The following is a 17,634-nucleotide window of genomic DNA, read 5'->3' as shown; positions in this document are numbered from 1 at the left end:
AACCTGCATGGTTTGTGTGTGGTGGTCGAGGTATATTCTCAGGTTTATAATTGAAACGATCTTTACCAACCTTTCTTTCCTTTTCATCTGTTTTGACACAATGCGTTCTTATTCCGTTATGAGTGACGTTCCAATAAGGTATTTTGGGATAGGCTTAATGCAAGTGCATTGGTTTACTTCAGTTGCAGGTGCTAAAACGTACGCTGATTTCTATTTACTTGGTCATGGAGCAGGTAAAGATCTTTAATCAGGTGCATACTTTGACTTTATGGCCCAATTCCACCATTACTGGGCTACCGATAGCAGATTTTCAGGAGAGCAAGGCCGATGATCTCATTGCTTCTGTTCAACACATACACTACTGGGTTCAATATTCTAATACATTTCGCTATCGATCTCCTCCGCGTAGAGGCAAGGCTGGTAACGTGCTATATTACCTGTCATACCCTGCATGTAATAAAATATTACATACTACGAGTCAAACTTTTACAATTATAAAGGTACCTTTTGGTCATCGCGCCAATTAATGCCACGATTAACAGAGATATTTATAATTATAATGTTTTGCGGCTACCTACTTGTCAATTCAGGCACATCTCTCAACTCATCCATATTCATAGACATATTCACTTCAATGAACACCGAATGTCCTATTGTCAGCCATACTAAAAAAGTGTCTGTAACAGAATGTAATCTGTAATGTAATGAAAGTCTTTTTCAAACGGGTCAGGTGTGGAAGGTCAAGCTCTTCGCTGACTTAGTTGATCATATCCCTATTGATTTCATCGATGATCATGATGTCAGTCATATTCGATTATTTACACACGACCGTTGCTTGGCTGGACTATTGCTAAGCGTGACGTACTCACAGATCACTGAGGAAGGAAGTGGTTACACCATAATCAACTGTGAGGTGTTTTCTTTCAAGCTCCCCCAATCTCTGTCGACTGTACTAAACATCCACCACCACCTCTGGTCAAACATTTCCACTGGTGTATTTACAGAATGTCTTTAATTGCCCCCATTGTTCAGACTAAGTGGGTGCCCTCTAAAATATCGATGAGCATGAAAGATTGTTCCAAAACATACTCAAAAAGAATTTACGGAAATACATAACTTATTTTCTCGGTGAGTGATGAAGGTATATTCATATTTTAATTGGATGTTCCTTGTACGTAGAAAATCTACGGCTCGAAATAAACACTTTTCATGTTTCTTTATAAAACAAAATATGATAATTAGAATAATTGATCCTCCCAACGGAAGACTCGGGACTAATAAGCGGGCATATAGAATTAATTGTCTTTGCAGTAAAGAACGCAAAAATAGTCTCAAGGAATAATTTGCGTACGTACCAACCGCGCTCTGCCAGGAACAAGCTGTTTGTTATTTTAATCATGAATCCGTGACCTGGTGTGTGCTTATTTCGAGATACTTTGAGCCATATATGCTGAGTCTACTTTGGAAAACTTTAAACCATTTTTGTTGAGACTATGTTCAGCACAACAGACGCCTACTTTGCGCTACAGACACCACTCGAAAAATGAAATACATGGAAATAGTTCCGGTACTTTGGTGTCCTCTTTCAAAAGAAAAAAATCTAATTTGTTTGTGTTACTTATGTTCAAGTTTTCCTATTCACCTGTTGGAAAGGAAAGGTTACGTGGCTGTGCCAAAAATGATGTAAGTGTTTGGTGACGGTTTTTTTTGTGTGTGTTTTTAAGCACCCCTTTTAACGCAAACTGTTATAAATACTCCCTAAAGTACACCAACACCCCACACCCCATCCCCCACCACCCAAAAAAACAAAACAAAACAAAACAGTTAAACAATTTTGTGCTTAATGTGGTGAAATGAAATATATCCCTACCCTCAACTAATGGGGCCAACTTGAGTGTCAGATAGAGAATAACAGTTACTTGTGTAGAGATGTTTATGTTCCACGGCCAGGCTGTGAATGTGTTTCGCTTTCTAAGCCGAACATACTGATAAGCAATTTATGGGTAAGAAACACTTCTAACTGTGTTGATCACCAATACACAATATACCTTAGATTAACCTCTGGCCAAAAATCATAACAAAGACATGACATTCATCGGAACCTACACAGTTTCAGATCACACCAGAAAGTAAGTATGTAAGTTAGGATTTGATTCCAAGAATCATTTTTAGTAGTACCAGATCAGTACTACATCATTACTAAAACAAGTCTACAATAGCAGCATGAAAGGGAAATAACAGCCATTCAACGATTTTGACAACCACTATGTCAAGTTGGATGGCAAAGTTCATTCCCATTATGACTACACCCAGTTTGACTACCCGTCCAATACACAACCTGTTCCTGTCACGTGGTTCTTAATTACTGGCTCTCTCTCCAGTCCATCCAGTAGACTGCTCCACCAGCACTTATATACATTTACAGCTGTAAATGGTTCATACAATATCAGCTCAGCTAGTTACATATGTCATTAGAAGACTTACAACTTGTCTTACATTGAATATGTTTGCTTCCCATAAAAAGTTTTGCAATTTAAAACACTCACTATATCTTTTATATGTAAATATGGATACAGCGAAGATGAATTTGTTTGCTAACTTGGGGGAACCGACTTCAAACCTTATGCGGATGCACTGCACGAGAATCATGCAACGCATTGCTGAAAAGCATGTGCAAATATCGAACATATGAACGGAATGTGGAAGTTGGAGAAATTGTGTCCAACTTTCAAAGCAAACAACCTGTACTACAAGTTTACAAAGTTATCTTCAAATGTCAAAACAAACAATGAATGGTCACAAGATCCCCGCTTCACTTGGCGTCCAATCATTATAGGTAGGTCCTTAGTCCCCCTTACAGATATATTTCAAAGAGCAGGCCAGCTAGAACTAATCAGCTGTACAGGTACAGTACATTATTAAGTGTAGAAGTGCTTCATGATATCTTTATGTTCACGAATAGTCAAACTGGGAGTAGTCGTAATGGCAGTAGTCATAATAGGAGATGTCATAATGGGAAGGTGCCGATGGCAAACAGAGGAAACTTAGTGTAGTAACAATCAGTAATAACTACCTAGGCAACATGTCACTACAGGAGAAATATGGTTGCAACAATAACTGCTTGGGCAGTATGACTGCAATGATAACTATTGGAACAGTATGGCTGCAACAATAATTACAGGAGAAATACGGTTGCAACAATAACAACTTGAGCTATATCGTTGCAGTGATAATTACTCACGCAATATGGCTGTAACATTAATTACTTGGTAATATGGTTGCAACAAAAATCACTTGGGCTATGAGGTGGTAGAATTACCTGCCTGAATAACACCATGACGAAAACAACTACATGGTCAAATTGGCAAAGGCAGCTTCTCGGGCAATTTCACAGTAACAATACCTGTCTGGGAAGTGTGAGGACATAGTCACGTCGACCTGGTCCACTTACACAAAACTGTCTTAGATGTATGACAAACTTATCTCATAAACGAAAAGCAAGATAAATGGCCCAGCAAAATCAGGCCCATTTAAGGCATTCCGGAACTGGGCCTGTACTATTTTGCACATTGGCCTTGAACTGACCCAATACAGGCAAAGAAGTATAGTCCAGTACACAGCCTTAACGGCTGCAAATTGTCAAATTGTCACATTGTTTGATGTACATTATGCTAGTACAACGGTACAGGTCAGAATGACGCCAGTACTGGCACAGTAATGTGATGGTAGCTGGGTCTATAATGTGAATAACACGACGTTATGCGGGCTCTTTCATCAGGTGAAAGGTAGGAAGCATCAGATGAATTAACGTAGTGTCATTCACAATAAAGAAGCTGACATCCATATATCTTGCTTTTCTTATGTATTCCGCTTAAAAATACCCTTCAAAGATTCAACTAATATGTACTTAGGACATGACGATTGTCGAGAGGGGCTAAGATTAACAACAGACAATAGTCATAAACCCCGATGTTTTACAGAGACTGCAAACCAAAAAAACATCCTGTTTGGATGAACGTATGGAAGAAAAAAACCATCCTGTTTGGATGAACGTATGGAAGATGACTCGATACTGACACGACAGCAGAATCCAAAATCCCGTTTTAAAATAGAAATGGATTGGGTATAAAATCGTAAACACGTTAATAAATAAGACGTTTGGATGAATACCATCCAGTCATTTATAAAATGCACTTTGGAATAGTACCGCAGGATCACAGACAGATAGGCATGCTCAGTCAACAAACGTGTTTGACCATGCAATGGAACCAATGCGGTCTGTAATACGACACAAGTTTACTTTCTCTCAACAAAACCCATTGACGCAAAATATTCTTTTGTATTGTATTTTCAACATAGCGTCGATATTCTGCTCATGTTGACCAAACCACAAAGGCTCGTTTGAGCTCTCACGCCGACAGGACGTGGATATTAGCCGCGTCTGTCAACAGATACTCTCTGCATGCACATTAATGTGTTAAAACGTCGGAACTTGAATATGCACAATGAAGAACCCGGATGTATAGGCACCGTGTCAACAGTTATCGATACAGTGTCATAATGTGCACAGAAATAGCATGTGTTTATCAACGGGACATTTGCGATAGAACAGATTATCTCTTTAAAGTAAAGCGTAAATAATTGTTTGATTACTATCAGAGGGTAATGCTGCTTGACAAATATTTGAACTGAACTGTTCCTTCCGAATGTGGCTTATCTATATTTTTTTCTACAAATATGTAATGTACGTGTGCTTCCAGTTTTTGCCCAACGTTCCATGTTAGAGTAGGTTCCGAGTGATACTGATCGCGAATGCATTGTTGCTTATGATACTAATCATCTGATTCCCTGCCCAAATACCCTCGTAATTCACAAGGTCCCGACTTGTAACTAGAGCTATAGTTTGACTCTATCAACAAACGGTTTTTTAAAATTTGATCTGATCATATTTAACCCTTAATGCCGTTTCAGAATTCTACACAAGAACTGAATGGTAAAGACAATTTGTACGTTTTAGGGGTAGTCATCGATACCTTATCTTCAACACTGCATATGACCTACCGAACATGAAATCCCAGGGTCAGGAAGCAAATTCTGAAACTCAACAAAGTTCTCAATACGAGTACCAAGCTCTTAGAATCTTCTTCAAATCTTTCTGTAAATTTCCCGTTTGTTCTGTCTTAAGAGAAATTCCATGTATATGTTTACTGACTGTAAATGATAGAATCTGGACCAAACAAGTGGTTGATATTATAAGTAACTATAATACAGCACGTTATCAGTCAATGAACTTAACCTTTGTCGCGTCATACGACCAGCATGGGCTGCTGGAGAACGCTTTTGATTTAATGGGGAAACCTGGGGTTCTGTTGTTTGTAGTGATGAGACAGAGCTGAAATCAAGGTAATGTGACGAACTCCCATTCATAATGCATCATACGCAAAATCAATTAGTCATTACCAACTCAGCAGGTAGACTGGATCGGTGTGCAACTAGCAGTCTCTAACCGCATCCTAGACTGCAGTCAGTCTAGAGATGACAGTGATCACATCAACGACTGATCAATGCTGTCGCAGCCCGATACTCATGGTCGCTTCCCATGACAGACACAGGTCCCACGGGACCAATTCTAGCGTGGAATTACCAAGTAGTTCCTGGAACTGTGGGCTGTCCTGGTAGATATGTGTATGATAGATCGAACCTTCTGAAGAACACTGCTGAGCTGGAAATCATTTGACAAAAGAATGAGGAAATACTATAACGTACCCGTTCAAATTTATTAATCCGTTAAACAATGGCATCTCTGATGCATACATACGACACGTGGTATTAAACAAGCACTAATGTGATTCTCCATATATCTGTGAATAGAAATCAATTTGACATTGTCAAATGAACGACATTTCCAGTCAGTGGCTGAGTTAGAAGACGTTACTACAGTAGACTGCGCAAGGTCATGTCCCTGATCAGATAAATTGCCACGGTGTTTCCGTTGTATATATTTTCGTTTGTTTCTCCTTATTCTTATATTTTCTACTATTTTTTTAGGTTTTGGGTGTATTTTTGGGGGAGCGGGGATGAGAGGGAGGGGTTTGGAGGGCAACGGTGAATCGCGTTTCTGGAAGAAGAATAGGATCTCTACAAGATGTCGTGGGGAGCGAGGATGAGAGGGAGGGGTGTTGGAGAGTAACGGTGAATTGCTGGAAGAAGAATAGGATCTCTACGAGTGGTCGTGGGGAGCGAGGATGAGAGGGAGGGGTGTTGGAGAGTAACGGTGAATTGCTGGAAGAAGAACAGGATCTCTACGAGTGGTCGTGGGGAGCGGGGATGAGAGGGAGGGGTGTTGGAGAGTAACGGTGAATTGCTGGAAGAAGAATAGGATCTCTACGAGTGGTCGTGGGAAGCGGGGATGAGAGGGAGGGGTGTTGGAGAGTAACGGTGAATTGCTGGAAGAAGAACAGGATCTCTACGAGTGGTCGTGGGGAGCGGGGATGAGAGGGAGGGGTGTTGGAGAGTAACGGTGAATTGCTGGAAGAAGAACAGGATCTCTACGAGTGGTCGTGGGGAGCGGGGATGAGAGGGAGGGGTGTTGGAGAGTAACGGTGAATTGCTGGAAGAAGAATAGGATCTCTACGAGTGGTCGTGGGGAGCGGGGATGAGAGGGAGGGGTGTTGGAGAGTAATGGTGAATTGCTGGAAGAAGAATAGGATCTCTACGAGTGGTCGTGCATCCTTTCTAATAGTGCCCCGGGTGGATTCGTGATAACACAATGGGGTATCAAATAATGGGTAGATTCATTACCATGATATAGCCAGCGACTTGTTTTAATCTAAGGATCAGAATCCAAATATAAACGGTCAAGTAGGTAATACGTACAGTAACTGCAAACATGACACTTGACCACTGGGAATCAACTCCTGTGAAAATTGCTGCCAAATCCATGGCCTTATCTACTCAACATCAGTGGCTGGCTAGACATATTTGAGACATCTCACATGTTTTGGTAACTTAGGAAATGATATTGCGAAGCGGATTAGCACGAAACCTGTCTTGTGGGGTGGCATATGTTTCAGTATCTGCGATCGATGACCAAGGCTGGTTAAATACAATCATTATTCATATTCATATTCATATTCCTGCTACAGAGTACTACTGCCAACCTCCATGGGTGTTAAACAGATAGCATAAACCAGTGTAAACACTTAAACAGATTGTATTTAATGGTTTTATCCAACCATTACATGTAAGTAAGATAAAGTACATTTTAAAACATTTTAAATTATATTTTGCAGATAGATTCATTTTCTCATACTCAGTAGACAGCTATAAATCAAAGAGATTTTCGCTTTTGACAAAACCATGCTAGCTGAATTTATATAACAAAGAGCAAAACTACACCTGTGCATCACCTAATTTGTCAACCTCACCCGAATTCGTGTTTGTACAGTCATAAGTGTCTGTTCCGTATTAATATTTACACATTCCAGAAGAGCGTTTGGTGTCACCCAGAGAGGTTGCGGGTAGGTATGGTGTTTTCTGTAGTTAAACATGTCAAGATAGTGTGAAACACAAGAGTTGATAGACCTATTCTATAGACGAGACTGGTGTCCCTGACCCCTGCCTCAAACACTTGGCCTTGATTTTGATGTTGCCACGCGTTGTTTCCACGTCTCACTTTCACAAAGCGATCTTAGCGCTAAGATGATAGTAAGTTCCATACACTAACATAGTCCGGTGTACGTGCCAATGGCTACCCACATCACACCTCAACTCAACCCCACCAACAAACTCTCTCTCTCTCTCGGGGTACGGGGTATCAAAAAGAGCTTCACACATTGCACCAGTCTAGGAAACCTGACCATCAATCACTATGATATGCCTCTATGCAACCATAGACTTCCTCACAGCCAGAGTGGAGTTACCATGGATTTCACACAACGTATACACAGCTATCAATAATACACTACAGCGATACCTCCAGCAGTTCAGCGTCCACAACAGCATGTTGCGACGATACATTATACACGCTTCATCCTTCTAAAGTGGCGACGAACCTCAACATGGGGAATTCATTTATTAATGACCAGCGTTATTTGTGTCGTTCAGGTCTGTTTGACACATACACTGGTCCAGTAGTCCTGGGGAATATTGGAATTATAATGTGGGACTCTGCAATTCGTTCACACAATGTTTCCATATGAGGGTGGAGCATGGATTCGAATCCCGATATTTGAGGCTCTACTGGTCCGTTATTTCTGGAGGATATTAGGGTTAAACATGGGAGTTTGTCTTTCATTATTACCACCCTGTGTCCTTGATTGGTACCTTGGAAAACCTTTGAGCATGGTTCGAATCCTGATATCACTAAAGTGTTAAACAACTGAAATCCATACAACTGTGGGCTTTCCTGGTGTTAACTACTTGGGTAAACCCTACGGGTATAGATCTGACAATCCTGGAAACATAATTTGGGTGAGTTGGGATTCGAATCAAAATCGGCGTGAATCTTATGTGCCAAAGGGACGAAACTCTGACTGAGCATTGACGCCGTTCAGTCAGGGAACGCCTGCTCTTGCTATAACCAGAAATGCCCCAGGGCTGGAAGTACTCGGTATACTATCGGCCAAAGCAGTAAAGTTGCTGACGATCTTACATTCTTAATGCATAGTTGTAACAGAGACTGAATCAGTTTGCCAGAGCGCGCTGGACCATCACCGTCAGTGTCCCACTCCATCCATGGCTTCTGCAATAATAACAGTGACTCTGACTACTCATCCGTGTCAGGGTCGAGCTGAAGTCGTCTGTATTATAGGGTAATCGTAAGGAGATAGTAGCCGACCAACGGGTCTTTTGTCACTGGTCAAAGCGCAACTCGACGTTCTGGGGTTAGCAAGGACAGATACTGAGCTGAGTCAACTCTTACTTATACGCAGGAGAATAGCTTTGCTTGGTGTGTTCAGTGCGTATACAACGGGAATAGCGTGGCATGTGTAAACATGGGAGAATAATTGTTATCCCAGTAAATATATTATAGTCCTCCACTTGTACAGTATTCACATCCTATGTTGTTCCAGTCGTTAACCAGCTTAACAGTGATAGTGCTGGGCAGGCAGGTTTTGTATAGGAACAACGGGGTCAGTGATACGCTCTTCATAAACCGACATGTTGAGTCATACGTTATATATTTACATATCCGTAATGTCAACTGTCTATGAGATCGAATGTATCAATATGTACTAAGAGTAACAGGGTCAAGAACGGAGGTGTGATGCACAGGTTTTCGTCAAACGTGCCTCAGTGACAGATATAAGGCATGAAAGTAATAGGAGTCACAGGAGAGGAGGTGAGAATAAAAGATTCTTGAGCGACAAAGAAGGGAGTTGCAGGGTTAACAGTGACTAACTAGAAGGATCTCTGGATCTAAAGTGACGAAAGGCTAGAGTTGCTAGATCCAGGGTAAACAGATATACAGTGACAAGGTCAGAGAGATTGTCATGAGTGACAAAGATTAAAGTGACGTGGTTCACAGTTACAAAGCTTAGGGTGTGCTGGGTCCAGTGACAAAGACTGGGATTGCAGGGTCCAGAGTGACTAACATTAGGGATACAGAGTCCAGAGTATAATGATTAGGTTTATAGGGTCCCGTAAATAAGGACTAAGGATACAGAGGCCAACGTGAAGGGGCCAGAAGTATATCTCAATTTTTACAGTTATAGTGAAGAGGTCAAACCCAGCCTGCCCGGTATCATTGTTGTTACACGTTCGTCATCCAATAAACATATCAGAGTCAGATCTCACATTGCTTCTGCCGAAACTGTATCACCTCTTATAACATTTCCCATCAAGCGGTTTCTTGTATGTTTCTCCCAAACATTTCTCAGTTCTTACAATTATGTTACCAACACCCTGCAAAAGCAGCACATTTCCAATATCAAAAGGTATTTGAATGCGGGCCATGAACACTTTAGGTATGAAACGTTTGTATGAAGTCTCTCCCTACAAGGCGATATAAACGTTTGTGGCGACTTCATTGGTAACAATCCCATTTCAGTTGATAGAATCTCAACAAACAGGTTTACGACAATACACTCTCGGTGTGTTCACAGGGCGTTACAGGCTGTAAGTTACATCTTGTAACAACTTGTAGTTATACCGTATTGATTGCTCGTATGTCTTAAGGCTGAGGTTGTTCTCAGTGCATTTAATACAAATCGTGGATAAAAATACAGAAGTTACGTTACGTCAGTATTTTGCATACAGATCGTACAGATCCGCATCCGATATGTGTTATGCACATACATAAAGCCAACAGTGGGTATAAATAGTACGACTGACTATCGACTGTTTGTAAGGGTATTTTGTTATTATCTCAGGGTGATTCTCGTCACACATTTACGTCAATGACGCTTGAACCTTGTGCCATTAATCACCTTCATGACTAGATAAGTAGCATCGCGTTTAATACACAAAGTGCCATTACTGTATTTTTACAATATTATTAGAGTGACAATAAAACTATGTAAATGCTGCCTGATGTGTCCCGTGAGAATTTCAAACTCAAGTGATTCTCTATAACTAGAGTTTGTCGAATGGCCCTTTTTATGGTCGAGGATTATAGAACCCAGTATCACGATGATGCTGGGAAAGAGTGACTGGTGAATGGTAAAGAGTAACTGTTGAATGGTAAAGAGTGACTGATCGCGCACTGTAGTATACTGTAGTATCCGTTGTATTGTGATGGAGATCCTGTACTACAAGAACGGAGATCACGAGTGTGCCACAATGACTGACATATTGTAGTCAGATTAAGATGATCCTATACAAGGATAATAGGGACGGAGATCTTGTACCAGGATTATGATGATAATGAAGTATATTAGATGGAGATCCTGTAGCAAACTGGCCGAGATCCAGGATTCGGCGACGTAGATCCTGTAGTAGAGTGATCAAGATCAGGTATCAGGACTGCGAGGGTCCCACAGTATACTACTGGATCTTGTACTTGGATGTCCGAGATCCTGTATCACTTGTACGGAAATGGTTACAATGAACAAGGTCTTGTTACAGGATTCTGGTGAAGTAAATTCCTTTCTAGAATGACCGAGTTGCTGTGCTATTGTGAAGTGGACATGTATTACAGTGACGGAGATCATGTCTTTCAGCCTCGGTGTACATGCAGTAGGATGACCGAGTCCCGTACTGCACTCAAAGAGATCCTGTACCAGGATTATGATGATCTTGCATGTAGATGTCTACAGTGACGGAATTCCTGCAGTGTATTTGATATAGAAACAGCATCATGGTAATACTATTAACACAAGAGCCAGGGCGTCTATGATACAGGCTTAGCATACCAAACCGCATACCAAACGATAAATATTCTTTATTTATACAATGTTACCATTGCTGTAGAGTCTGACTGATACACTACAAAAGAACAGCATACTAAACGATAAATATTCCGTTTTTAAACCGCATTACCACTGCTGTACAGTAAGGGAGGTAAGACACCAGGGAACACCACACCAAACGATAAATATTCTGTATTTAAAACTGTATTGTAAAAATCGATGCGTATGGAATAACGTGAAGATCTTCATAAATCCTGCATTATACTAATTACTTTAACACAAATCTTCGCTTATATAATCTCACACCAAACAAATCCATTGAATTGTTTTCCGGACACATGAAGATCCGATTAGGCCTTCCAGGCGGATACAGAAATAATGTTCACAAACCCATCTTCAGAAAGATGCCGTTAAACTGGGCATGATGAAAAGAGATTTTCTGCAATTGGGGATCTAGAAACATGGGTAATTTGGCAAGTGAGATTAGTGAAGGTTATGTGTCAGTGTCGTGTTTCTTCTCCAAGCCTTTGTAGTAATATCACAGTAGTCTCCCCTGCTTAGAAGATGGGTTTGTCCATCAGCCCACTGACACATAAAACGAACGGGGAATGTACATATTTCAGAGATTGGACATGCTTCAGCGATTTATCAAAGGGATACACAGCTCGATATGGCGTCGTTTCGTTACATCAAGAAAAGTGATCTGTCTGAGATGTACTTAGTGTGTATAAGTGTCTGTATATACTTCATGGCGCGACTTGAAGGGAGACGGGAGGGGTAGTGTACAATCAATCACTGGGCTGCGCGCGCGGTGAATGCTCCACTTTGTTGGTGGGTGATGAATTATGGTATTGGTTTCCCATGTAAACACATGATCCATATGATCGCAGGCAGACTGAAACCTGTTCCTCTAATGTAAAACAGATTGAGGTGATATGCGTTCTACCGTTACGCTCAAGTGAGATGCTCTCTTATAATCAGCATCTGCGTGTACGTGTGTGTGCGTGAGAGAGACAGAGAAAGAAAGAAAGTGTGTTAGGGTTAGAGGGAGGTAGAGAGTGGCAGTACTTTTTATCTAAATTTCTACAAGTTTGTAAGCATTGATCTGATACTTGTCGTAAAACCCGACTAATGGGAGCTCGCTACAATAGGCTGGCGTATTGGTATACGTTTCTATTACCGCAGTAATAAATCGGTGCACACAAGAATCTCGTTCTCTGCTCCCTTAGGCGCTTCAAGTTTAATAGTCACATCAGTATCTCGTCCTCCCGAGAACCCATTCGCGGAAGTATATTTCGAATGTAGTTACTTGCCCCGGGAGATCGCCATGTGGGCAGCATGTGCTGCACGGCCGGGCGGTACCGACCCTCCTGGAACTCTCAGGATACTGCCTCTATTACCACGTCCACGTGTAATGAAAACCCATAACCCACAAAATGATCTACAAAATGACATCCTTCGGCCTGCAAAGCTGAGCTGGAACTTCTGCTAATTCTGAACGACGAATATGTATGACACTTACAGTTGTGGAACCAGTTTGCTCCGAACGGTCTCTTCCTATCGTCACTGGGCTTAATTCTGACAACCAAGCCTTGATTATCAACCGGAACTAAAAGTTAAACATATCCATCAAAGCACTGTTGTCACACTGGTTTATCCATAAAATATTAGAAAACAGAAGGTGGTACCAAACACAAAGCACCAGCAATCCTTCAGCGCTACTGATGTGTTTTACACACTGCTCATACTAGTAGCAGATAGTCTCTGGAGTGTGCAATGAAGAAAGTGTTACTCAAATTACAAAGAATATTTAAGCTTTTGCCTCTCCGGCGATTTTTAAAACTTTGCTATGTTCTTTGATCCAATTTGTGCCCTGGCACTTTTTGCCTCTTCTGTTAAACATATGGCACATTGGACGACGTCTCAACGTCTGAAGTCTTCCACAAGCAGCTGGAACCATGGGGAAACAATTCAGGATGTCTGACACCCGGTGTTCTGTCTTTGACGGGAGGTAATCACCGTCGTCAATACCGTCTGCTCCTGGTTGCAAGCCAGACGGTCCAATCAGAATGTCGGTCAACAACGAGACATGTTCTTCAGTTAGCGGGACAGCTGAGATTAACGGTTCCTGAAAGCTTGAATAGCAGCAATTATGCGAGGCCAACATCTGAATCGGAAATGTTTGATACTGGCCAGAACTACAACGGTATTCCGTTTATAATGATTACAGATTATATGTTCATTTAATAAGCATATGTCCCTGTCACCAAATACTCCTGTTCTCCGAAACGGCTATTGGCCTTTCAATGTTTACAAATGAAAACATTACATGCTGTACATAATGAGCTAGACTCCAAAAAAACAAGGGACATATAGTGCACGTCATTGGGGAACTAGGTTGGGAAAGCTAGGAAATGTTCTCCAACTATAAGAAATGTACTGAATGATGTAATCTTCATCAAAGATGAAGGCCATTTCTGGTGTCCGAAGCTGGTGTAAACGTGCTTTAATAATGCTAAAAGCGGCCTAAAACAGAACTCACTCACTGCCTCTTCATCACGAACATACAAACATAGTTATCTCGAAGTTACTGGGACCTGCTTACATATTCGAATAACCGGTAGTTCGACTTAACCGACAAATTATGACCAAGTAATGACCATTTCTTACTTCCGTAACTCCATAAAACATCAGAGTTTGATACAACAGTGTTTGCATTGATTAAAAGATCGGTATTTTGGTTTAGAAATATACTCCAAGCCATGGTCAAATGTGCATATAAATAACACCGCATTATGTCTTCCACCTGTAGTAACCAAGGAAAAACGAAAGTAAACAGGAATTGACGGTGTTTCCGAGAATATTTATCTTCGACATAGGAGCTGTCCCACCAACCCAATGACACCTGTATCGCAGATTTAACATTCTTTAAGTGGCCAACGATGTGATGATAGAACTAAGAAGACGTAATTTCAGTTCTCTATATATCGAACATATGCGTACTCGTGTATCATCTGTTGAAAGACGTTTTCCGCAGCACATGAAGTAAATGTAAAAAATGCAAAAACATGGGCAATTTATTTACATTGTACTTCTGTATATTTCCTCTCTGTGCAGGCAAAAACAACGCAAGCTGCATTCACAGGAACAAGTCTTTTGGCGCCACCAGGTGGCAGCATACGCTACGTCATGCCCTCTGGTGGTTAAAATCCACACACAGACAAGAATCTGGATGTATTTATGCAAGGGACATTAGTATTCCTCGAAGTTGGCATGACTGCATGTATGATACGTGTCCTACTGAGTACGTCCATCAACTCAGTCGATCAACGCAAATCAACTCAGTTGTCAAGAAATACGTGGCCGAAACATACACATATTGTCTCCTTTCCGAAACTACTTATAACCTTGTAAAAAGTTATATAAATATTCAGAGCTGCAAGGAAGTCCAGGTGTGTTTGTCTAAAGAGTGTTAGCATTGTTCGTATGCACGAAGAGATGCCCTGCGATTTATTGGAAGCTACATGAGAAGATTCGTCCCTTGACTTGCCCTTAGTCACAAATTGGTGATTAGTTTCACCCATTAGAACGTAGCGTTGGCATTTGTATTGTCATGGAGATGAGAAAAACGGTAGACAACCAATACGTCTTTAACTGCATTGTACGTGAAGTAGGATTCTTAAACACACTTCCCATGGTGACTCTGATAAGTGCGTTACACTGTGCTATGTTAAAACTGTGGCATTTTGACGTTATGGCATTTCACAGTTGGGAGAGAAGCAAGAAGTGTTTTTTAAGCTCAATCGTATACTGTAAACGTACACAATATGTTTTGGGGTTGTGAAACATTGGTATGTTTTGTGCGAAATGAGAATTATCGGAAGCACTCGTTAAATCGCCCGCGTAATAAGACATTTCTGTCCGTGTATGACAATACGGATGTTGTAACGTCACAGGTTGAAATTTGTTTTAAACCTGCATTCACTTTTGTGTTTTGAGAGGCAACTGGTACAGTGGACTTATGCTGCGATGCTTCGTCAGGCTACTACTCTACCTGTTATGAGCCTTGTGGCTAAAGCAGTCATCCGGGTCCGATTTCACACATGGGTACTATGTGAAAAGTCCATTTCAGGTGTCCCGTCGTGATTTTGTTGGAATATTGTTAAAAACAACTTGAAACTAAACTCACTCACACATATCTTAAAGATCGATTGACCAAGCCAACTTCGTTAATCTCCACTTCATTAATCCAGAAACATTTCATTCCGGACATACATTGCTGGAAAGGCTTACATATAACAAAGTGCCATTACATTACTCCAAAAATATGATTCATTAATCCGTAAACCTGTAAAATGAGGACGATCACAGTTAATGTCCCGACTAGCAGGGTGTCACTCAACATCCCTCCCACACAACACAAACAATCCCATGTCAACAACATAATATCACTAAACGACATACACAAGAAAACACAATCCAGCTTATACAATAATGCCCCTCCACACTTTCATCTCATACCCAATCCTAGGAAAGATCCCCATCACAACGCCAATCCCTTCCCAGTGATCATATATCCCCATGTTCCTATTGACCCCCCTCCATCAATCCCATGCACAGTGCGACTCCAGTCAAAGCTTCAGATTGAATAAAAATACAAAGTGACTTTTGAACTGAATGGGATAATGCCCACTTTCACCGTCCAGGAGGTCCCACTGCACGAGTAGTTTGTCATGCTTCCCACCACCAAGTATTGTACCATCAAGTAAAATCACTACCTAGTTTCCCTCTTTCCTAAGTCCCACAGAATAGACGTTACCGCCCAGCAACAATACATGTAAAACGCTTCAGGCCAATCTACTCGGATCTAACTCTGAGACACCAACACCCTAACTTTATTGACACAATGGACAAATCAATACAGAAAGCAAATCATTTATACAACCATGGTTTGTGAATACTGAAAGTGAAAACTATACTGTCCATTACATAATAGAAGCGCATATACCTGCTGGGTCAGGCATCACGATCGACATGGCGCTTCGACTGTCAGCTGATGGAGATGCAGCGTCTCAGAATCCTTTGCTGAATGGCCAGGTTGAAAGTAGCTGCTTAATGACGATATTGACGCCTCCACATCATTACGCCACTCGAAAATATCGCTTTTATGTCACACAGGATTAGGATGTTTTTAGCGGGACAAATATTTATTCAGTTCAATACACCTTCACAAATACCCTTTTGCTGTCTTTCAGCGATAGTAAATATCTATATAGCGTTGACTACTTCTTTAACTAAAACATTAGAAGGATATCGTTAAAGATCATGCTATGATATTCTATTATTGTATGCAGTTGTAGAAAAAAAGTGTATCAGGAGAAACGTCGATACGCAGACGCATCTAATTAATTACGTCAATGCGTATTTTTATATGTTTTGTACAATGAGATCATGAGCTTTGTCAATTATTGGCATTTGTAATAACAGCTATCGTTTTTAAAGTATTCCAGCTTCGCGGGGTGGCTTGATGATGTTAATAGTTAATACAGTAAATCGCACCAGCCATTGTGTCAGAAATCAAAGAAATATCGATGGAGAACTAATCTATTCAGGATCCAGCATTCGAGCGTCGTGGGTTCGATTCCCAGGTTTGTACCCATGGTTTGCTGGAACCATGGCAAGGCACATGAATAGGCACGACAGCTCTGCATCACGAAAGTAAGTTGACAAGTGGTGGTAGGTCTGTACGTAGAGTGTTTCGTTTGATTATCCGACATCAGACATACCATTGTAGTGTCAATGTTACCATTGGATCAGGCAGCGACGACAGTTTTTCCTCGAAATAATTTATGTTCAATCTTACTTTTACAAAGGGTAGTATAGCATTACGCACAAAGATAGAGTCTGAGATGGGACTGGAAGATTCAGTACGTTTGAGTGCGATGAAACAGATATAGAATAATGAATTTGTTCATGAAAGATAATCATCATACTGTGGATTCGTACTAAACCTGTGGGCAAAATTTGGCATCATGGAACATAGCCATGTCAGTGACGTCACCCAATACTTTCAGATCAGGTCATCGAAGCTATGTCTGCATCTTCAATGCCTATGTCTCCATGGTGCCTGCGGGGTTAGAACAGCGTCGCTGCGTTAGAAAGGGTTAGAAAGGTGTTGTATGGGTGCTTGTGTACGCACCTACAGTATCCAAAGAGTGAAAATACAGACCAAAATTTCACTTGTGTCACACAACAAAAAGATCACCTAAAATATTTACGCACA

The 17,634-nt window shown here is 41.0% G+C and overlaps 1 protein-coding gene across 1 annotated transcript in view; it reads right to left on the bottom strand.

Moving 5' to 3' along the window:
* LOC137285021 (TWiK family of potassium channels protein 7-like) overlaps nucleotides 1-17,634 on the bottom strand; it is a 52,068-nt gene that overhangs the window by 31,654 nt on the left and 2,780 nt on the right. The gene's annotated exons all lie outside the window — the stretch shown is intronic.

Source organism: Haliotis asinina, chromosome 1, assembly GCF_037392515.1.
Source record: "Haliotis asinina isolate JCU_RB_2024 chromosome 1, JCU_Hal_asi_v2, whole genome shotgun sequence".
Taxonomy (NCBI): domain Eukaryota; kingdom Metazoa; phylum Mollusca; class Gastropoda; order Lepetellida; family Haliotidae; genus Haliotis; species Haliotis asinina.
This window is presented reverse-complemented; position numbering and strand designations above follow the sequence as displayed.